Source organism: Eretmochelys imbricata, chromosome 4 (assembly GCF_965152235.1).
Source record: "Eretmochelys imbricata isolate rEreImb1 chromosome 4, rEreImb1.hap1, whole genome shotgun sequence".
Lineage (NCBI taxonomy): Eukaryota > Metazoa > Chordata > Testudines > Cheloniidae > Eretmochelys > Eretmochelys imbricata.
In genome coordinates, this window is record NC_135575.1 from 125,097,460 (window position 1) to 125,121,332 (window position 23,873).

Consider the following 23,873-nt stretch of genomic DNA (forward strand, 5'->3'; position numbering starts at 1 on the left):
GTGGACAGAGGTGTCCCTAGGGACCCCAGGCAGCATGGGGCCAGCAGCCTGGAGCTCCTGGACTTCCAAGAGCTAAGCAGATCAAAGCAAGCATATTTATCATACTGAGGAGATTTAAACTTCAAGACTCCTTATAAGAAATGGAAAGGGAGGTGGATTTTTTTTTTTTTTTGCTGTTTTTAAAATTAAATAGGCAGCTAGTATTGTTTTTAAAATTATTATGAAAAACAAGTTTAAGCTTTGTTGTAATGTGCGTTGTTTGCCTGGACTGCTCAAGATCTGAATGCTTGTGTAGGAGGAACTCTTTGAGTTGACTTCTTATATACATGCATGCCGTTTCACATCTGATGCTCCTTGATGAAACATAGGAGCCTTGGCTTATAACAGGCTTATTCAAAATGATACAAGCTACGAAAGTGAGATCCTGGAAGAGTGTTGCCATTTTCATAATGTAATACAAATACTGTAATGATAAATAATAATAATAAATAGTGTGTAATAAGCATGTCATAAAAACAAATTTAATATTTGCGAGATCACTGCTTTTCTAATTTATATTCAGGTAAAGGAGAAAAGCCCTAGAAATACTCATTTTTAGGAGGAGGTTCGCAAGACTTGACATTTTAGTGAAAGGAGTTCACAGGTTGTTAAAGTTTGGGAACCACTGGTATAGATATAGTGGCATAGCTCCCTAGTGGAGATGCAGTTTATACCAGCAAAAGGAGTTATTTTGCTGATCTCCTTTGATGGCATAAGCTATACTGTCAAAAGACTCTTAACTGCATCTACACAGGAGTTGCTAGCACATTGGTCAGAGGCGGAGGCTGCACTAACAGCCTAGGAGCTGTCAATCAAGGTGTCCGCGGATCTTTACATGTACAGAAATGACTCCTGGCCTGAGGAGTGTAGGTCTCCAGCTCCTGTTGTGATTGTGACTCAGGGGAAGGTTACTAGTCCTGCCTAGCACCAATTTCTTACCTTACCCAGCAGCAGTTTCTGATTTGGTAACCTGTTTCTCCATATTCATTGGTCTCTCTATATATAGACCATATATATATATAACACACACACACACTATACATTTTTATCAATTATTTGGCAAGCAGGCAGGCAATCTGGAGAGCGAATGTGTGATTACCCCATTGTAACTCTGCCTGACCAACAGAGCTCCGGTGCTTATGGTTTTACTTTCATTTCTTTAATAAAGTTTATTATGTAAAATACTTACTGAGGACTCCAAAATTTGGACATGGGACCAGTCAGGTAGCAGGAAGAACCTGCAAACAGGCAGTAGTGCCTGGGAAAGGAAAGGCCTAGCAGAGTGCGGGCCCCAACCCCTGACCAACATAGCTATCCTGACAAAACTTAGTACTATAGACCTGGCCTCTGATTCCAGCCAGTTCGCAGGTTATGGCAGCTATAAAGATTGCCACCAAACAGTTGCTGGAGGCCTACCAAAGCCAACCAGATTACTGAGGTGCTGTGTGACATAAGACCCAGTTCAGACCAATTAAATCTTTAAATGTGGACATGTGTACTAAATATTCTCAAATGTAGATCACAAGAGAGTTCTTAGCTGCTCATTTCATTATCTGAATAGGCCTGTTGAATATAGCTTTGTAAGCTAAAATATAGTTTTATTCAGCCAGAGTATGTATTAATGTTACATAATTATGCAGTTGCTTGAAGCTCTTAGTAAAATCATAAACACAAAGATCAGGACACTGAATTTAGTTCAGACTGAATCTTAACTGAGCAGAAGAAGAAATGCTGGGGTTTATGTACATTTAGCCAATATATTTAGTAAGCCAATAACAGCTTCATGTTTATTTTTCTCCCCAACAATTGGAATGATTTTTCCACCCTCCATATTTTAATATAACATAAGAACAACCCTACTGCGTCAGACCAAAGGTCCATCTAGCCCAGTATCCTGTCTTCCAACAGTGGCCAGTGCCAGGTGCCCCAGAGGGAATGAACTGAACAGATAATCATCAAGAGATTCATCCCCTGTCACTCATTCCCAGCTTCTGGCAAACAGAAGCTAGGGACACCAGAGTTTAATTCCATTAATATGCAGAGTTTAATTTAATTTTGAAAGTGTTTATATTATAAGCTTTAATAAAATCAAGTGTTAATGATAGTCATTGTTTCTGTTTCATCATATCATATGGTATAGTAAATGTTAATTGAAACAAAAGAGCAATAACCTCTCAGTTGTGAGATTATAGACAACAAGCTCTCTATCAACTGTCTGATTTTTTTTTTCTTACACTGAAACAGTTTCTCTTGATGTCTGGTTACTTTCATGTGGAAATAGAAAATAGCATGGGGAAGGAGAGGATTCTGAGAGAAGAGATGGTCTCAGCAAATCCTGTAGCATATAAACATGAGTATTGTGTGTGCGCGCACTTCCCTTTTTTAAAAATATTTTTATTTCAACAAATCTGATAGCTTAGATAGAAACCTCTACACAAGACTTCAGTAATAAATAACTGAGGATGTTGGTCACTTTTGCTATAGACCTTTTGCTATATTGTTGGACCTGAGCTGCAAAGCTTGAATCTGGATCTGAACTTTCCTGCATTTCAGACTTTCACAACTGAGATTGGGGTTGACCATGGAGAGAAAGCAGTCAGTTGCAAACCCGTATGCAGAATTTAAACTCCCTCAAAGTTCAGTGGAGTTTGAGTCAAGGTTTTGGACTGAGTCCACCCCTAATAGTTACATTTAAGTTTTGTATTTAAATTAAAGTAGAAATTTATAGATGGAGATGACAGGTTACACAGTAATAATGTAAGAAAGGCCACCACACCACACTGAGGTCAATGGTGGGGACCAGAGCAGACCAAAAAAAGTGCTCAGCATGTTGTTTTCAAGAGTATCTACACGTCCATCTCTTCCAAGTACAGATCAAAAATATGCCTAGCTCATCAAGCCCAGATCCAATATAGAAGGTGGTGATCCTGTTCCAAAAAAACAAACTGAAGATTCATCACTCTGAACAGGTCTAGTATGCTGAACAGAAAGGTGTCGATGTTTTCAAAACAGCACTTCAAGACACAAAAAGCTAGAAGAAGGGGATTACTCACCTTGAGCAGTAACTGGGGTTCTTCGAGATGTCGCCTCCTCTGGGTGCTCGACTGTAGGTATATACGTGTCTCTGCATCTCAAATTGGAGATTTTAAGTGGCAGTGTCCATTCGACCCTCACATGCGTTCTCCCTGACTCATGCTCTGCCTTGAGACTCTCTAGCGCTGCGCAGGTCAACTGCTCCTCAGTTTCTTCTCTACCTCAGAGCCCATTGTTCAGAACTCTGAAGTAGAGGGGAGAAGGGTAGGTAGTGGAGCACACACAGGGACACACATCTCAAAGAACCATAGTTACTGCACAAGGTGAGTAACCATTTCTTCTTCTTCGAGTAGTGTCCGTAGCAGTGCTTCACCATAGGCGACTACAGCAGTACCCCTGAAGGAAGGGTGGGGCTTCAGAGTAGAGTATAATATTGATGATAATATGGTGGAGACAAACATGGCATTACATGCTGAGTCATGGGTGCTGTATATTTGTATAATGTTCAACAAAAGTATAAGCAGATGCCCAAGCTGCTGCTCTGCATATTTCTGTGTTGGGAATGTTTTTGACAAAGGCTACAGAAGTGGAAACAGATCTCGTGAAATGAGTTCAAACTCCAGATGTAGGCTGGAGATTGCGGGTATGATAGCAATAAATAATACAGTTCGATAGCCATCTAGAGAGTCTCTGTATAGAGACTGAGGATCCTTTAGATATCTCTGCAATAAAAAGGAATAGTCTAGGAGTCTGATTTAGTTCTAGCCAAATAGAATGCCAGTACTCTCCAATCATCAAGTATGTGTAATACTGCCTCTCTCTTGTCCCAGAGTGGCTTGGGGAAGAAGGTTGGGAGGTGTATATATTGGTTTTGTAGAAGGCAGATGAGATTTTTGTGAGGAACTTGGGGCGTGGTCTCAGTGTAACCTTATCTCTTAAAAAATTTGTAAATACTGGGTGTACCGATAAAGTCTGCTGAGAGGGGCCCTTCAATGCTGAGGGAATCAACAGTACCTGCATTCTACTGTGGTCCGATGAGTGACCAGAAGATGGTACTCTAGTCTTTTGTGTGGTGAAAATGCGTGGTAGCGAGGCTCTCCTTGTCTACAGCAATACCATTTTAGAGGAGCTAGTACGATCTCTATTGCTCCTTTCCTCTGATGGTACCTTTAGGTACTGGTGGTACCAGTACCTGAGAAGCCTAAAGCTTCATGGGCACACTGTTGCAGTTTGGTCAGTACCGAGGTGGGCGATGTTGCTGCAGAACTTTTTTTCCCCAGTCAGTTCTTTAGTTTGGGGACTTGTAGCCCTCTTTTTGAGGTTTTCAGAGAGGAATCACCATGTTTCCTCTTTGAATCCATCTGAGTATGACGTACCGATGACACTGACAGTCATGTTGGGGACTGTTGCTCCAGGGGATCCCAGGTCCAGAGTCAGAGGCTGGCCTAACTGAACTTTCTAATACAAGGAGTCTGAACTTAAGTTCATGTTTTTTTCTTGTCCTTGATTTTAATTTCAGGCAGAAAGTACACTTCTATGGTATGTGAGTCTCCTAGGCAGTGAATGAAGCATGAATGGCTGTCACTGACTGGAATAGCTTTTCTGCAGGAGAGACAGCATTTAAACACAGTAGAGCTGGGCATACCCCTTTTCAGGTTTCCACCTGACTATGATGTCCTGATGACGTTGACAGTCGTGTTGGGGGACTGTTGCTCCATGGGATCCTAGGTCCAGAGTCGGAGGCGGGTCTAACTGAACTTTCTATTACAAGGGGTCTGAACTTAAGTTCATGGTTTTTTCTTGTCCTTCGTTTTAATTTCAGGCAGCAAGTACACTTCTATGGTATGTGAGAGTCTCCTAAGCAGTGAATGAAGCATGAATGGCTGTCACTGACTGGAATAGCTTCTCTGCAGGAGAGACAGTGTTTAAACACAGGAGAGCTGGGCATGCCCCTTTTCAGGTTTCATTTCCCCAAGGAGGAAGAGATAATGAAAATCAACCAAGGACTGAAAGATTTTTGAAACATCCCCTCCCCACAAAAAATATTTTTCCAAGAAAAAAAGAAAAGTAAAGGGGATAATATTAATCTAACTAACAGAAACTACTAGCTACCCTATTAACTAGAAATGAAGTTCTAAATAAATCATTCCTCAGATTCTGCTAATGCTCTGTTTTAGGCCAAAGGCAGTTGAGAAGGAACTGAGGGTGGTTTGCCCACACAATGCTAGATAACCTCGAGGCAGAGCACGAAACAGGGAGAGCACATGTGTGGGCCAAATGCACATTGGTACCTTAAATCTCCAATCTGATACATAGAGACGTGGATACATCAACAGTGCACCCATAGGGACACTACTCAAATAGTGTTGCCAACTCACAATTTTAATGCAAATGTAAGCAGAGTCTGAATGAGCTCTCCCCTGATATCTAGTGATGAGCTGTGGAAGAGGACCTCAGGAGCTGATCTCGTTTGCATGGGAATTCCCACCCTGCCTAGTGCTCAGCATGATGGGATTGCTTGCCCAAATGATCACTTCTGGTGTTGGATCCCCAGTCTCCTTTTTATTGGGGCAGGAGTAATAAAGGGTTGTTATCCTTGTTGTGTGAATCAATGGCAGCAGAACTGTACCTGGCATACCCCAATGGAAAGACTCACCCTCAACTAAATAGCACTCGCTAAGCAGGGGACATGGGTTCCAAAGCCTAGTGACTTGAGAGATGGTGGGGACAGGTATGTGTACCTGGTGGTGTGGGCCCTGCTTAAGGGTTGTAGACACCATTTGACCCTTTCTCTCTCCACTGTGTAATAAGAGAGTTAATTTAGACTCAATTGAGAGTCTTGTTATATACTACAGAGGTGAAATCACTGATACCCAGGTCTAAGTATTAGACCTGCTTTGGGGCAGTGTCTCTGATGCAAGAGACTGCCCAGTGTGCACCAGCAGTGAGGATCACCCACTAGCAGCTAAAAATCACTGAAAGCTGTGTTGAGTGGTGGGCCCTGAAGACATCTTGGTGATCAGGTGGCTGGTGGAGAGGATTGGAGCACAGTCCCATGGAAAGGCGCAGTGAGCAGCCAGTAGGGTGGCTGGTGGAGAGAGACAGAGTAGAGCCTGGCAGAGAGGCATGGTGATTGGCAGGCAGGGCAGAGATGGGCAGCGAGTGAGTGCCCAAGGAGCAGCGTGAGTAAGGTGCATCCTTACTTCCCCCCTCTATACTCTGGGTCTGCACTGATTAAGGGCAGCAACTGTGAGTGGGGTGCAGAGAAGGGCGGGGCACGTTAAAGGGACTTTTGGGTTGCTGGATTTAAGAACCTGAGGGAAAAAGGACGCTGCCCAACTTACTTGGGGGTAGGTCTTTTGCTCATGGTTTATATTTATGAACCCTGTTTGCAGTGTTTTCCCAAATTAATGCCAGATTAGGTCCCTCCTTTTATTAAAAGGTTTTTTTGATACACTCAGACTCTGTGCTTGCAAGAGGGGAAGTATTGCCTCTTAGAGGTGTCTGGAGATGGGGTGTAATTGTCCCAGGTTACTGGGTTGGGGCTTGAGCCTGTTTTGTTTTGTATTGTTGAAAAGGAACCCCTAGATACTGAACCCAGCCCTTGTTGCTGCCAACTCTGACTGGCAGAAGGGTTATACAAGTCTTGCAATATTTGGTGTTTTTGTTAAAACTCTGGCCCTCATGATTGCAGAGAAACGCTTGGAAACATGAACGAAGTGCATCCTAAAGGTTCAGAAACCAAAAGACAAAAAGTACCCAACATTTATTATTGGCTTAAACATCATGAGATTTGGGGGAGGGGTGTCATTCACGATTTTTTTAATGCTTGGAGTTGGCAATACTGCAGATATCACAGGGGAGTTATTGAAGAAGTAACAGGTTAAGAGTGGTGCAGAAGCAGCAAAGCCTCTTGAATGGAAGGGAGAGTTCTGAAGGCTTCAGAATACAATGCACTCACAAGAGGGTGGAGATTGAATCAGGTGAGAGATGGAGGAAGAGCTCACTTAACAATTAGGGGCTGCTAGAAGGGACACTTACACGAGAGCCAAAGGAGGGCATAGCCAGCAGGAGGAATTGGCACCAAATGTTTATTTATGCACTTTAGGTATTTTTACACTGGTGTAGTTACATCGGTGCAAACTCCCAGCACAGATGATCTGCAAAAGTTAAATCTTGAACAGAGGAGAGTTACTTTGATTTCAAACAGTAGGTATGTTCTGCCCCTTGCCCCATCCTCCATTTGGTTTAAAACTGGGTAAGTCTCAACTGTACAGCACATCTTCACTGTGAGTTTGCGTCAGTGTTGCACTGTAAAAAAAAAATAATCAGGGTAACTTAGGTAATTTAAATAAAGTCTAGCTCAAGAAATTGGTGCATCTCACTGCAATTGGTCATGTCACTCAGTGAAACTCCTTCAACACAATGCGCATGCACACCAGTGTAGCACTCCTAAGGGCACAAATAAATCTAATTCTGACATTCCTTTTCCCTTTAAGGATTGAAGGACATGCAGCCGCAGAGTTGTGTGCACACCAAAAGGACTGAGTAGCAATGGGGCTTGTGCAAGCTGTATTTGCTTCTTTTTTATATTTGTTTCTTTTTTAAGTCTAATAGAACTCCAGTTTTAAAACTGTTCCTTGTCTGGGAGTGTAATACCAGCAGGACAGGATAGGTAGAAAAGGGACACACAATGGGAGTACTCTTTACAGTAGTTTTGCCCATTAACAACACTCCCAGATGACTAATTATATATTAAGCTCCGTGTTCAGTCAGTGTCTTATAACAACCCTTCTGAGACCTACAACGTTCTGAATGCCCTTCCTAGACCTGTTTTCTGGTCTGACCATATGTTTCTTTACTTTCCAGCTTGACCTTTGTTCCTCTCATTGTCTAGGAGTTTCTGCCACAGTAATTGCCTTACTTGCTATGTTCTGTGTAATTAGACTGTGTCAACACTAGTTTTGTCGGCCATATTTGGGCATCCAACATGACTCCCATCCTCATGTGGTGTTGAACTTAAGTAATAGAATCACAGAACTGGAAAGGACCTCAAGAGGTCATCTAGTCCAGTCTCCTGCACTCAAGGCAGCACTAAGTATTATCTAGACCATCCCTGACAGGTGTTTGTCTAACCTGCTCTTAAAAATCTCCAATGATGGAGATTCCACAACCTCCCTAGACAAGTTATTCCAGTGCTTAACCACTCTGAGAGTTAGGACGTTTTTCCTAATGTCCAACCTAAACCTCCCTTGCTGCAATTTAAGCCTATTGCTTCTTGTCCTATCCTCAGAGGTTAAGAACAACATTTTTTCTCCCTCCTCCTTGTAACAACCTTTTATGTACTTGAAAACTTATGTCCCCTCTTAGTCCTCTCTTTTCTGGACTCAACAAACCCATTTTTTTTTCAATCTTCCCTCATAGGTCATGTTTTCTAGACCTTTAATTATTTTTGTTGCTCTCCTCTGGACTCTCTCTATATTATCCACATTTTTCCTGAAATGTGGCATCCAGAACAGACACAGTACTCCAGTTGAGGCCTTATTTCTTGTGTCTTGCTTACAACACTCCTGCTAATACATCCCAGAATGATGTTCGCTTTCTTTTGCAACAGTGTTCCACACGGTTGACTCATATTTAGCTTGTGGGCCATTATGACCCCCAGATCCCTTTCTGCAGTAATCCAGCAGATGTTCTGCTGTTGTGGACAGGACAAATTCCACATCTATTTTAACTTCGTTTATTTCAACCTTCATTGTGAAATTTGAGCTGAGAGACAACAGTTGTAAAATACATCATAAAAATATAGTGTAGACACAGCCTTAGAGACCCAGCAATTTTAATGACTCACTGTGGCTTGTGAGTCACATCTTTTGCCTGTTGTTCTTCGGTATTTGCACAGCTGGCTTGTTTGTCATTAAGTTAAGTAACTGACTCTCACAGTAAATCACCCTCTTTTTCATTGTTAAGGCCCTGCCTGTTACCAGGTTTCCTCCCTTACATGGTTAACTTGGCATCCCTAAGCAAGCTGCTTTGCAACATAGATTTTAGGAGATTTAGGTTGGCTATTAGGAAAAACTTTCTAACAATAAGGATTGTTAAGCACTGGAACATGTTACCTAGGGAGGTTGTGGAATCCCTGTTCACTGGAGGGTTTTAAGAACAGGTTAGATAAACACCTGCCAGGGATGGTGTAGGTATACTTAATCCTGCTCAGCACAGAGGGAATGGACTAGATGGCCTCTGAAGGTCACTTCCATCCCTACATTTCTATGATTGCAAGATAAAGTAAGCAAATATTGTGGTAGTTTACAGAGGATACTTTGGTAAAGTTCCTGCACATCAACACACCAAGTAAGTTCACCAAGGGACAAAAACCACTGGTATACCTGATCTGCTGGTAGTGTTAAAAATACTCCCCAGAGGCCTTTTCACCACTGAGGAAATTAGAAGAAATTAACATCAGGTGTTTTCTATAGCATGATTGTAAGTGCTCTGTCTAAACGCAAAACTCTCTCAATTGTGTTTCAGTCATGCTGACTTGTGCTTGACGGACTAGACTTTACCTTGAATTAACCTTGATTAAGCCTCAATTGACTCAGCTTCAATCATTATGTGTTGTAGAGAAAGCAGAGTGTCACTGACAACAAACAAAGCAATTAGTCCTCCAAGGGCTGTTGCACAGTTCACTACCCTTTGCAAAATTGGCCTATGTAACATCCACTGCCTAGGGGTGCCTGCTGAAAGCGATCTCACCACTACAAAGCCACCTGCAAGCACACATGTGGATTCCTGTTGCAACCAGCTTCCATGGAAACCAATTTCCCTTGGCCATCAATCTTCAATCCAGTTCCTGATCTATGAACTGTACTATGCCTCATAAGGGATCAGATGGATCAGTGTCCAGGTACTCATTGCCTTATAGACAAAGGCAGTACTGTGGGACCTTGGCAGCCATGAGAGAAACCAGAAACTGTATGAAGATGGCATTTCTGTATCTTGGAGGGCTGAGAAGTCACTGAATTAGAGATGAGTACCATGAACAAGTATAATGTCTGAAGGCGATTACCAGAAGATCAAAACCAACAACAAGTCTAGGAAAAGCTGCCTATTCTACATTGAAAGATAAGGTGGATGAGGTCATATCTTTTATTGGGCCAACTTCTGTTGGTGTCTCTCTTACCAATAGAAGTTGATCCAGTAAAGATACTGCCTCACCCACCTTGTCTCTCTAATATCCTGTGACCGACACAGCTACATAGTCTACATTGAGACTAAAAGGGGTGAGGGACCTTGCAAGATGAGTGAATCAGATCTATTTAAGCCAAGTGTCTGGTTCAGAACAGAAAAAATATACACTTTCAAGTCCCTCTGGAAAGTTCACCTCTGCTGTGATGCCAGCGGGAAACCTGAGGACTGACCATGACAATTTTAAGGAGTAATTGGGGAGTATTTAATAAGTCCGGTTTACATTCAATATTTTGTTAACCTAATTGTGTTCTTCCCTTTGTCCATCCTCTTTTTGTCTGTCTTAAGATTGAGAGTTCCTCAGGGCAAGGATCATGTCTACTTTTCTATTTGTAAAGTGCCTAGCAAGTTGTGGGTATCACCAGAAATAATCAACATTAATCATTTTTTGACTGTCATTTTTAAAATAACTTGGGCCAACTATTTTACTACTGTAGGTGCCTCCCATTATATTTAACAGGCCGGTATTCAGAAAAAAACAAGATCAGCATCACTTTTAAAGATTATGACTATTATTATTTAATAATTAAATTGCAGTAGCACCCAGAGATATTAAACACATTAAGACATTGGGTAAAATTTTCAAAAGTGCCTGTGAATCCAGAGCCTAAATCCCATTTTCACAAGTCTAAGTCTCATTGAAAGTCAGTGCGCTCCTGAATGCCTATGTCACTTTTGAAAAAGGGACTCATTTAACATCAATATAACTTGGGCACTTTTGAAAATTGTACCCACTGTCCATGCCTTGAAGCTTACAATCTAAAGAGACAAAACTTATAAAGGGTCGGGGAGTGGAGAGATGGGCCACGATCAAGTTTTATATACATTTAAATTTTGAATTAATAATTAATCTGCTGTTTCCATCTACCCCTCTACCTATCCATCATTAAACAGCTGATTTCTAATAGACATCATGGCAGTGTGACTCATGAGTAGGAATTTAGAGGAAGAATGTGGCTTTACACAGCTGGGAAGCAATATCGTGCCATCTTCTCACCCCAAAAAGCTCCAGGGTGCATGGCTTGCTCCACAGATTCTAGACATTCTATCTGAACAATCTTGGGACACATCATCTAAGATGAAAAGGAGTACTTGTGGCACCTTAGAGACTAACTAATTTATTTGAGCATGAGCTTTCGTGAGCTACAGCTCACTTCATCGGATGCATACCGTGGAAACTGCAGAAGACATTATATACGCACAGAGACCATGAAACAATACCTCCTCCCACCCCACTGTCCTGCTGGTAATAGCTTATCTAAAGTGGTCATCAAGTTGGGCCATTTCCAGCACAAATCCAGGTTTTCTCACCCTCCCCCCCACCCCCCACAAACTCACTCTCCTGCTGGTAATAGCACATCCAAAGTGACAACTCTCTTCACAATGTGTATGATAATCAGGGTGGGCCATTTCCTGCACAAATCCAGGTTCTCTCACTCCCCCACCCCCCTCCAAAAACCACACACACAAACTCACTCTCCTGCTGGTAATAGCTTATCCAAAGTGACCACTCTCCCTACAATGTGCATGTTACTCTGAAACCTATCATCTAAGATGCTGCTGAAATCAAAATATCTTTGGACGCCAAATGGGACAAACTAACTTCTCCTCATGTTAATAGTTTCTATTTACAACTGCACATAGAAAATCTGTTTTGTTTTTTTTTTTCCTGTAAAAGAACATCCTTTCCAGAAAATTCTGGTGGGAAGAGGAGAGGACAAAGAGTTGTATTTTGCCCTGAGGGGAGAGCAGAAGTGATATTCTTGGCCCAAAAGAAAGAAGGGGGCTGCAGCAAGGCCAACCATCTGAACACAGGAAAAGATGCTGGAATCTCTGCACCGTAACGAAATTTAAAATCAATAATTTTTCAAAACTATAAGCCTTGAGGAGTTATAGCTCACTTGTCTGAGAGTAACTACTGTTATAGTCACTCAACAGCCTCTGAGACAGCACAGTGGGAGAAAGAGAGCAAGTTGTCTGGGAGAAATCCAGCACTAAGACGTTATGTGAACCCAAATCAAATTCATTTGAACACATCATGTGTGTATTATGTTTTTCCATATACACAGAGCAAAACAATCTGGATTATTCTGTAGGAAAGAGTGAAAACAGTGACTTAACTAACATCCCTCATCTGAACTGAAAATAAAATGGCAGCTCTTTATATACATTTGAATGACTGCAGTACATACTTCATCTTGTACTGTTCCACTGTATTCAAACATTCAGGAAACAGAGTGACCTCTCTTTTCGGATACATGTCTACAACTCTTTAGATTCTTTTGTAAAAGAAAAGATTTTGTAGCTGGTCCCCTGGGAGCAGAGGATCCCTCCCATGGGCCAGGAAATCAGTGCAGGAATCCTCACAGCAGACCACAGAGCTGGAGCAGAATTTAGCATCTGGGTGAGAACAACAGAGTTTGACAGGGCAAATCAACATGTGGAGAGGAGAAAAAGGAAACAGTTCAAAACCATTGAGGGGAGGGGGAAAAGAGCCCAAATGGAAGTTATTTTTTAAAGGTTTGGCTGAGGTGGGCTTAATTACGTTGAGTGTGCAAATAATTTAGTTTTTAGAATAATGTGGACAAATACACTCCCTATGGTGTAAGAAGGTCCCTCTGTAAATGCCAAGCTCAGCTGCCTAAACCTCCTGCAATCCTTCTCCCACCACACCAAAACAAGTGACAAATGCCCTGATTCAACTGCCCTACCACCTCCTGCTACAGATACCTCCTTTAAAAATACCCCAGCTCATCCAACTCTCCTAACTACAGGGCTCTGCCTCACATACATACCTCTTCCTCACTTTTGAGCTGCCAGGTCTTTCCCATTAATAAATAAAATAAATAACACTTCATTTGCTGCTCCTCAGAGAATCACAAATCATTGTACAATGGCGAGTTCTGTAAGTATCATTATCCCTCTTTTACGGATGGAGAAACTGAGACTCAGACATTAAGGGTCAAATTTTGAAAAGGCCATCAGTGACTTAGGAGCATAAGCCTCATTGACAGTCAGTGGGAATTAGTTCCCTGAGTGACGTAGGGGCTTTTGAACATTTTACCCTAAGTGCTTTGCTCAAAGTCACAGCAAGTTAGTGGAGGAGACAGGAATAGAATCAAAATTCTCCCAGTGTTGATTTATACTCAAAGTTCATTTGCACCAGTATCTTATGATCTGAGCTTAGTCTTAGGTTTAAGCTTTTTAAAAAAAATGTACAATAATTTATGAGGCACCCCCTCAAGATGCAGACACCCGGACGTAGGTTTAAAATCATAAAGTATGTACAATAACCCAAATACACTTGGCCATTGTCTGCTTAGCTTGCACAGAAGAATAGGATAGATGGAATTAGGGGACATGGCCTAAATGACTATGGCCAGCCTGACTAAAAAAGAAAGGGCTCATTTCAGAAAACAACCACAGGATGACTCTGGACACCTTCAGAAAAAGCGACAAAGAGTCCTGTGACACCTTATAGACTAACAGACGTATTGCATCCAACGAAATGGGTATTCACCCAAGAAAGCTTATGCTCCAATACGTCTGTTAGTCTATAAGGTGCCACAGGACTCTTTGCCACTTTTACAGATCCAGACTAACACAGCTACCCCTCTGATACTTGACACCTTCAGAAAAGGAGTTCGATAGGTAAGGCATTGCCTAAGTATAATAATGCTCAGGACATTATTAAAGCAAGGACAACTCAGCTAATCTTGCTTGCTTGTGGAAATGAGTGTGCTTTAAGAACCTGCATGTAACAGAATTACCTTTCCAGGACATGGGTGAAGTGATTTAAAATATCCCTTTATTGGTAAGGTTTTCCTTTTTCTCCATTTGCCTCATTCTGTTCCATTGGAATCTTGATATCTGCTGCCCACTATATTGAATTGTCCAGACTAGCTAAATATAGCCTGCTCTTCAAGAATAGCTCAACCAGTTTGTTTCTCTAAGAATGAAGTATTTTATCAAGTGCCTCCAGGCCTAAAAGCCACAGCAGTTAAGGGGTTAATTCAACTCTCAGGCGTACATTAAATCATACTAAGAGCATTCCACAGGAATACCATTCTAAAGCCAGGAGTGTAGAATGAATAGCAAACCCTATGTATGTTCTACCTAGGCAACAGAAAAATACACTTTCTTTTTAAATTCAGCATCAATAGCTCACATTACAGGGCACAATTATGACCAGTTAGAAACCATAGTTGGATAATGTTAACACTTTTTTTTTCTTTTTTTTACAGATGTCTTCACAAAAGTAATCCATGCTGTGTGAGCTGTGAGAGTTATACTTTGTGTTAGGTAAGAGACATTTCATAGTCTCACCACCTGTTTAAAAGGCAAAACAGTTTATGCTTTATTTTAGGAGCTGAACCTCTCTGCCCCTCACACATATACATTACACATACACACACACAGATACACAAGGGTAAAGCATAAAAAAGAACCTATAGTCATATTCTAGATATTGATCTATATCAAGCTGTTAAAAACAGAAGTACGAGCAGTCTCTTAGGAGTTTGCTGTAAAAGCAATTGGAACTGCAATTAGCAACCGCATAGCCTAGGAAAGGAGGGAGTTCTAACTACAAGCTAATTAGGAGGGCAAACACTGAAGCTTGTTAGCTGAGATGATAATGAGAATTATATTTGAGTGGCAGCAGACTAGCTATTCAGAGTTAATTAGAAACCTCAACTGATGGCATATTACTCTTAAGAGCTTTTGAAAAAAACAACTAGAAAAACTGTCCTGCTAGCTAAGGATCCAGTATATGATGTTGGGTAACTCATGGTCAGTGTGTTCTTGGAAGTAGCAAAAAAAAATTATGCTAAGAAATCATAGTAATTTTGCGGCATGTGAGAAAGGTAAAGAGCACCAGGTTAATGGTGAAGTAGGTACTCCCACATATTTTCTGGGGTAATTTTGTCCATTTGTGATGAATTCATATGCTGGAACAGTCTGCAGTTTATGTAGCCCTGTTAATAAATTATTAATATAACAAATAGCACAAGAGCAATGTGCTCAAAAGACTGCTGCATATCCCAAATAACTAACGTGGGTGTGGTTTGGAAATGGGACAACGACTTGGACCCAGTGAACAGCCCTTGGCATACCTTCCATCCCACCCACAAGCCTCTCATTTTTCAAATCTCAGCAAGGGGAAGATTGCTGTTGTCAGATGTAACAGGGTGAAACAACAGCTGTGTGCAAGTTGCTTCCACCATGCCTCCTGTTATCTCTGTTCACTGGATTGTATTACTCTCTCTTCCCCCCCCCCTTGCCTTTGTATAATTAGGGAGTAAAAAAATCAATAATCTTCAATGGAAAAATATGTAAAATGTAATTCCAGCAATGTGAATTGTGAAGTGTGGCCTTACCTGGGCTGAGTTGCATGGCTGATTCCTGCTATAAACAGAACACTGGGAGGAAGGCAGAGAAGTGTGTGTTTAAATGTTTCCTCTGTGTCTGATTGGAAGAGCAATAGCTAGTCGCAGGGCAGGGGTGAGGTCTGGCTAAACTAAAGTAGGCTGATTGTTTCAAGAACACAGATTGATACTGTAGAACCTGCACACTGGTTTGTAGAGAACTTAAATACAGGAAAATATTCAAGTACTGTTGGGGAGAATGAACAGATTAAAATAGTTACTGGAATTTTCAATGTCACTATGGCCTTGTCTATACTGTATTAAAACTTGCACCACTTTAACCAAAAATCTCTTTTTAAATCTGTTTATTGAAGCCAATGCACAGCCGTATGGAGACTCTTCAATTGGTTTAGCTTAATTCAGTAGTAACCAAATTGAACGTAAAATCAATGTAAATCAGATTTAAGTCAGAGTGTGTAAGAGCATCCACATAGGGTTTTGCACCAGTTTAATTAAATTGATTTAAAAACACACCAAGTTAACCAAATGTGACTTATAACATATGTAAGGGGACTGTTGGCCCCTTACTAAAACTCAATGGGGGTGTTTTGGTTGGCTAGCTCCCAGTACCAAAAGAAAGGGGAAGGGTCGATAGGAAATCAGGACTCTGAGACTCACAGTCCTCAGGAACAATAGATAGAGGCTAGTGCTCCAGGTCAGCCTGATTGAAAAGGTGGGCAGGCCAATGAGAGAGTCAGGAGGCCAGGGGAGTCCTGTTCTCCATGTGAGCTGGAATTGCCTGGGTCAGACAGAGTGGGGCTGAGCTAAGGAGAGAGCAGGGGCCTGAGCTGAGCTGGGGAGCAGATTTAAACTTGGAGAGTGGTCAGTTTGGATGAGCTATTACCAGCAGGAGAGTGAGTTTGTGTGTGTATGGGGGTGGGTTTTTGGAGGGGGGTGAGGGAGTGAGAGAACCTGGATTTGTGCAGGAAATGGCCTAACTTGATTATCATGCACATTGTGTAAAGAGTTGTCACTTTGGATGGGCTATCACCAGCAGGAGAGTGAATTTGTGTGGGGGGGTGGAGGGTGAGAAAACCTGGATTTGTGCTGGAAATGGCCTAACCTGATGATTACTTTAGATAAGCTATTACCAGCAGGACAGTGGGGTGGGAGGAGGTATTGTTTCATATTCTCTGTGTATATATAAAGTCTGCTGCAGTTTCCACGGTATGCATCTGATGAAGTGAGCTGTAGCTCACGAAAGCTCATGCTCAAATAAATTGGTTAGTCTCTAAGGTGCCACAAGTACTCCTTTTCTTTTTGCGAATACAGACTAACACGGCTGTTACTCTGAAACCTGTTAGCAGAAGAGGACTCCTCATCTGGCTCAAGTTCCTAATCCCCACCTCTCTAAGGAGTACATTAAGAAAAAGAAGAAAGGTGTTCAAGAAATTGCCCAAGAAAAATTTGGAGAAAACTGGCCTGTTCTTCTGGGGATAGCAGTTTCTCTGACTCATCACCAGAGGGCACTAGAGCTAAAGGATTTGTTCTTATGTTCTTAGTCGGTTTTCACCCATAGAAAAAGCCTAATAAAAGGAATAGAATGGTTTGTGTCTGTTTCTTCTTCATCTTTGTTTACGTCACCACCTTCATGAGCATCAACAAAGAAAAAGAAGATTAAACATATTTCCTAGCCTAAGTCCAACAGAAGAAAAAAGAAGGAAAAATTGAACAGAAGGATCTTCTCCACAAGAGGAAGGTGAACTGTCAGACTCAGTCTGGAGTGAAGGATGAAGTGAAGCAGGCAGATCTTTTTCCAGCTGAGTCATTTGAGAAGACAGTACAAAAGGTACGATTAGGTACTTGAGTAGTTCTTCACATGAGCCAATTTTAAAAAAAGATTCTATGGAGGAAGCAGAGAGGATTGGTAGAGAAATTACAAAAAAAAAATTTCCAACCTGTTCAAAATCTGAACCACACATTCTCCTTCATGTGTGTTTGGGAAAGTAATTGAAGCTGAATGGGAGACAATGCAAAGTCTAAGAGACTGTCCATAAGTGCCAAAAAAAGTTCTACAATGTACACCAGATCAAAGCAGACACTTTATATCTCTTCCCAAAGTAGATGGGACAGTTTCAGCACTAGTCAAAGACACTACTATCCCAACAGAAGGGAACTGTTTCCCAAAAAACCCCAATGACCATAAAATGGAATATCACTTTGCTGTACATTTAAGGCTGCGTCATCTTCTCTGAGGGCTTCTGCTGCAGCAACATGTTTTTGCAAGAGCAGTACTGGACTGGACTGACAATTTGACAACAAGACGGCCAAAAAAAAGTGTGAGCAGGGAGTTTTCAGCAAGTGCCATGGCTTCCCATGTGGCAACCAGATAGCATCTCTGATTACAAACCTGGAAGTTGACACAGGTCAAAACCATGTTAGCAGCTTCAAAATATTCAGGGAGCTATTAGACAAAGTGGTGGTGGAGACAAAGTAAGGCCTTACAGAATTCTCCTGACTTCAAATCTGGAAAGAGGGACTGCCTGCCTTATTATATCTTTTTCATGGCTGCTCCTCTAAGTACGGAAGGTGACACTATAGTAAAAGCAAAAGGAATAAGTTTAAGACCAGAAAGGGGAGAGAGCAGTCTTCCTGCAGTGCAAATTCTAACACTAGAAACAACTCCTGACTATTGTCAGGAGAGCTCCAACAATCTATACTGAAGGGAAGGAGGACTATTAAAATTCAAAGACCAATGGCCTCTCTCAACATAAAACACATGAGTCCTGGATATGGTTAAATGAGAGGATGTGTGACACAGAATTTTCAAAAATTCCAAATTGTTTTTTTCTCACTTCTCCAGTATATATAGAGTGTTCATGAGGCAGAGATGTCCTCCATCCACTACTCAATCTTGTTTCTAGTACCCTTGAGATCTGGGGAGAACAAAGCAACGGTGCACTTAAAACACCCAAACAAATCCATAAAAAAAGACCAGATTCAAGATAGAGACCTGGAAGTTGACAGTGGCAGCAATCTGCCAGGGAAATTACATTACAATCAGTCCATATGAAAGAGGCCTATTTTCATGTGTCAGTTCACGACCCACACAGATTTCTGTAATTCGCTCACAGGACTGATCATTTTCAGTACAAAGCACTGCCTTACAGACTGTTTCTTTACTGTTGTCGATGGCCCTGCTGTTTCAGCCTCTTATTTTAGTTTCTTTTCATTCTGCTTATGTTTAGCACTTTCCATGTATTCTACAATTGTCTGCCTTTGAAAGTAATCTACAGCCTTGCTGCATACAGTACAGAACACCACATTACCATCAACGTGAAATTTGTTCTTGCCAAATTCAGTGACACGGTCTTTAGGGGCGATTTTTAAAGTGTTTGACATCTTTTCACAAATGTAATTACTCACATCTGAAGGCTGAAGTGAAATTTGAGATGTATTAAAACATGAACCCCTTTAAATAACTTCTATACACTGGAAGCAGTTTGTTGGAGTATGTTTAGCTATGTAAATTTAAACGGCATTCAAAAATCAACCACAAGACAGGGAGGTCACACGCAATGAATAAGTGACATTGGTACGTTCAGTAAAATTTAGTTAGTAGTTAATATATGGGGTTTTTTTTAAACAAAATGTAAAAACTAAAGATTCTCTGTAAAAACACAAAATCTGTGTTTTTCCATTGCAAACAGATTTCTAGGATCCCTGCTCATCAGCCTGTGTTCTTTCCATGTCTTGCTGATCAAGTCCCAACAGGGTACATATTTCCCCATCCTCCAAGTCCATGTTTTTGTCTTGTGTTCATAGTGGCCAAAGGTATTTGCAGTTTCTGTGAAATATATGCCTATCCACTATGTTATGAGAGTGAGGATTTAGCTGTTCAACGCATGTAGCTTGCTTCCAAAATGCACGATTTATGCTGAGGAAAAAGGAAGATTTCATGACAGGGTCTACCTGGTTGTAGTTCTGGGTGGTTACCCTGGATAGTAGGCTTTGGCCTTTGCATGTCTCTTTGTTTTTGTCTGGTGCTTCTTCTATCACTGCTAGCTGTATTAATGCTGGGGCTGTAGGCACCAAGGTACACTTTGCATCTTGACTTCAAGTGTTGCCCTCACAGAAGGCATTAATAGCAGCTCAGTTCCGTTCCAGGATAGTTTGCCATATATTTTCTTTGCTTTTTTGCAGCTTTCTTTACTACAGTTTAACTATTTTAACTGCCAAATTTGCATTGCCATTTGACTGACTGTAGTATGGTGGTGATACAATATAATTGAATTCCGCTTCCCAGTTGAATTGTACAAACTCACTCGCAAGTAAACTGGGATCTATTGTCTGAATTCTGGGTACCAGGCCTGCTTCAATGAAGCATTGCTTTGTCTAGGGAGGTCTCTGCAATAGTGTCTGACAGTTCATCTAGTTTCCAAAAGTCTATATAACAGTCTACAGTAATGAAGTAGTTTTTGTGATTTCTTACTTTTCTCCAAGGTCTGTTATTTCCTTTTGCTGCTTGGCCTCCCCCCAGATATATCAGAACTGCTCACCAGGTCTCTGATATCCTTGGTCACCTTTAGCCGGTAGATGGCTCCAGTGTATTCTTGAGACAATTTCTGTGTTCAGTGATCTGGGTATTATGATTTGACTGCCTTTATATATGATGCTATTTTGTATGCTCAGCTTGTCTCCATAGGGCCTGTATTGTTGGGAGGTGGTTGCGGGGGGGAGGGGGGGAAGCATGTCCTCAGTGTCTGGCCATCCTGCCAAAATGATAGACGTGAGCACTTCTAAGTTGTTTCAGAGTAACAGCCGTGTTAGTCTGTATTCACAAAAAGAAAAGGAGTACTTGTGGCACCTTAGAGACTAACCAATTTATTTGAGCATAAGCTTTCGTGAGCTACAGCTCACTTCATCGGATGAGTATGCATCCGATGAAGTGAGCTGTAGCTCACAAAAGCTTATGCTCAAATAAATTGGTTAGTCTCTAAGGTGCCACAAGTACTCCTTTTCTTTTAAGTTGTGTTGTACAGTTTAGTTCTCAGATTCTTTCTAGCTTGGTACACAACTGGCTTGCTTGAGGCTTTCTGTGTCTTTCTGTGTTTTCTGTATTTCATTCAGTTACCATATTTTAATGCTGCAACGTTGCTCTGGATAAGAAGTCAGCTATGTACATCTCAGTCCCTTTCTTGTGGTATATTTTAAGTTGTAAAATTGCAGTTTCAATAGCATGTGCTGAAGGCATTTTAGGGTCTCTAGCAGTGACTTAAAAATGGCTCTCTGGTAATTTATTGTCACTTTCTGCTGTTCAAACTTTTCACATGTGAACACTCACAATTTGGGCTTATCTTTGGTTCTGTTGGCAATAATGCAAAATGATACAATGATGCAAAAGCTACTGGCTATCCCTTTTGTAAGAATGATGATCCAAGCACTCTCTCTCTAGCATTGCTAGTATTGTTGCCTCTTTGTTCTCATAGTAGTATTTCAAAATGAGATAGTTGGTCACCAGCTGCTTGATATATGTGATAGCTACATCATGTTGAGGTGACCATGGCCAAACTGCATCTTTGTCCAGTAGTCACATCAGGGGTTCGCACACATCTTGTAGGCTTGGAAGAAATTGTCAGATAGTTTACAAATCCCAATAGTCTCTGAACTGATTTAATATTTTGGTGTGTGGGCATCTACCGTATTATTTTTACCTTTTCGGGTTCAGGTTGTAGTCCTTGGGAGGTCAGCAGTGTCCCATAAATGGAACTACAGTCAATCACAATTTCATCTTGCTTCTACTCAATTTTAGATTTAATTCCCTGTCTTTTTTTAGGAGACAGATGAGCTGCCACGGCTTCTGCCATGCTGCCTCAGTGTCCATATACCAGAATGACATCAGCTATGATACTGATCCCTGCAAGCACTGTAAGTACATCTTGTTAACAGAATATTCTTCTGTTGCAGGTTTGATCCCAAATGGCATTTTCAACCATCTGCACCTATCTGCTGGTGTCCAAAATACGGTGAGGTAGCTGTTTACTTTAACCAGTAGCACTTGTAAATATCCATCTTTGGCCTCAAGTACTGAGAATATTTTTCCTTTTGCCAAATCAGGTAATATTTCTTAATTTGGTACGGAGTTCTTTTTAGTACTTTAAGTTTCTTGTGTTTAGACAGACACGCAGCTTGTCCGGGTTCTCAATCGCTACCATGCTGCTTATCTAATTTGTGGGCTCTTTGCCTTTAGTAATGCCACCTTCTTTTTTCCATTTGCTTTATTCATAGAATCATACAATATCGGGGTTGGAAGGGACCTCAGGAGGTCATCTAGTCCAACCCCCTGCTCAAAGCAGGACCAATCCCCAACTAAATCATCCCAGCCAGGGCTTTGTCAAGCCTGACCTTAAAAACCTCTAAGGAAAGAGATTTCACCACCTCCCTGGGTAACCCATTCCAGTGCTTCACCACACTCCTAGTGAAAAAGTTTTTCCTAATATCCAACCTAAACCTCCCCCACTACAACTTGAGACCATTACTCCTTGTTCTGTCATATGGTACCGCTGAGAACAGTCTAGATCCATCCTCTTTGGAACCCCCTTTCAGGTAGTTGAAAGCAGCTATCAAATCCCCCCTCATTCTTCTCTTCTGCAGACTAAACAATCCCAGTTCCCTCAGCCTCTCCTCATAAATCAGGTGCTTCAGCCCCCTAATAATTTTTGTTGCCCTCCGCTGGACTCTTTCCAATTTTTCCACACCCTTCTTGTAGTGTGGGGCCCAAACTGGACACACTACTCCAGATGAGACCTCGCTAATGCCGAATAGAGGGGAACGATCATGTCCCTCAATCTGCTGGCAATGCTCCTACTTATACAGCCCAAAATGTCGTTAGCCTTCTTGGCAACAAGGGCATACTGTTGACTCATATCCAGCTTCTCGTCCACTGTAACCCCTAGGTCCTTTTCTGCAGAACTCCTGCCTAGCCACTTGGTCCCTAGTCTGTAGCAGTGCATGGGATTCTTCCGTCCCAAGTGCAGGACTCTGGCCTTGTCCTTGTTGAACCTCATCAGATTTCTTTTGGCCCAGTCCTCCAATTTGTCTAGGTCCCTCTGTATCCTGTATTGCTCCCATTAGTTTTTCCTCTTAATGCAGTGGTTCTTTGCAAGGCAGGTGCTGTATTGGCTGAATTGTATCTATTTCCAGGAATAAAATGCCTGGAAGACATCACAGTCTTCAAAAACATCATGGTAATATTTTAGCTGCTTTACTGCAGGGACACCATAGTACATTGTCTGCTCTAGACAGATGTCTTGTTTGCTTGCGTGGCTACTGTATGAATCATTTATCTGAGGTTTAGTATCACTAGGTTCATTAATTCATCTGTTTCAGCGGAAAGCAGTGGCTCCTGTACTGTCTATACGATCTGAGACTTAAGCCTGTATACTTTTTCTTGGTACACTACTTGTAATTTATATTATCCTAGTGGTATTATGATTGTGCCACTGTATAGTTTTAATTTGGCTTTGGTTTAGTGGTAATTTTTTTGTTTGTTTTTTGTTTCTCTTGCACATACTAGAGAAGTCTTTGTAGCCTAGCACATTCACTAATGTCCCACTGTCTGTTTGGCATTCAGTTTCCAGTTTATGCACTGCAGCTTCATTTTTCTATCTGGTGGTAGTCTGAGCTGTAGAAACCATTTATTTTTTCTGATCTGCACTGCATTAATGTCATATGCATGCAAAATCTTATCCTCTGAATTACTGCTTGCTTCCTTGATATGGTGTTTTTCTTGTCTGTAAACTTTAGCATAATGATTTTCCTTGCCACAATTGTGGCATGTGAACCCATATGCAGGGCATTTTCCACTATCATGTTTTTCCTACACAGTACCAACCAGAGTTCCTTTGTGTTTTGCTCATCTTGTGTGCCTTATATTTGTGCATATGCTTTTGCATACATTTTGGTGTATTTTTCCTTGTATTTTCATTCTTCACCTGTGCTATTTTGTGAATTGTGTGTCTGTTCCATCTATTCTCTGTATTTGGATGCAAGCTTGCTTAATAGCTTTGTACATTTCTGTACATTTAGACTCTTGATCACAAGTGTTGAAAATATACCATTAATATGTGACAATTAAGTTGAGGATGGGGAAATATGTACCCTGTTGGGACTTGATCAGCAAGACAT

The 23,873-nt window shown here is 41.3% G+C and overlaps 1 long non-coding RNA gene across 1 annotated transcript in view; it reads left to right on the forward strand.

Annotated features, from left to right (window-relative positions):
• Positions 1-21,548, forward strand: part of LOC144264279 (uncharacterized) — a 41,805-nt gene extending 20,257 nt beyond the window's left edge. The window contains exons 2-3 of the long non-coding RNA XR_013346011.1: positions 14,565-14,622; positions 21,523-21,548. This is a non-coding gene — a long non-coding RNA (uncharacterized LOC144264279). The remainder of the gene's footprint in view (positions 1-14,564; positions 14,623-21,522) is intronic.
• Positions 21,549-23,873: the final 2,325 nt, after the last annotated feature.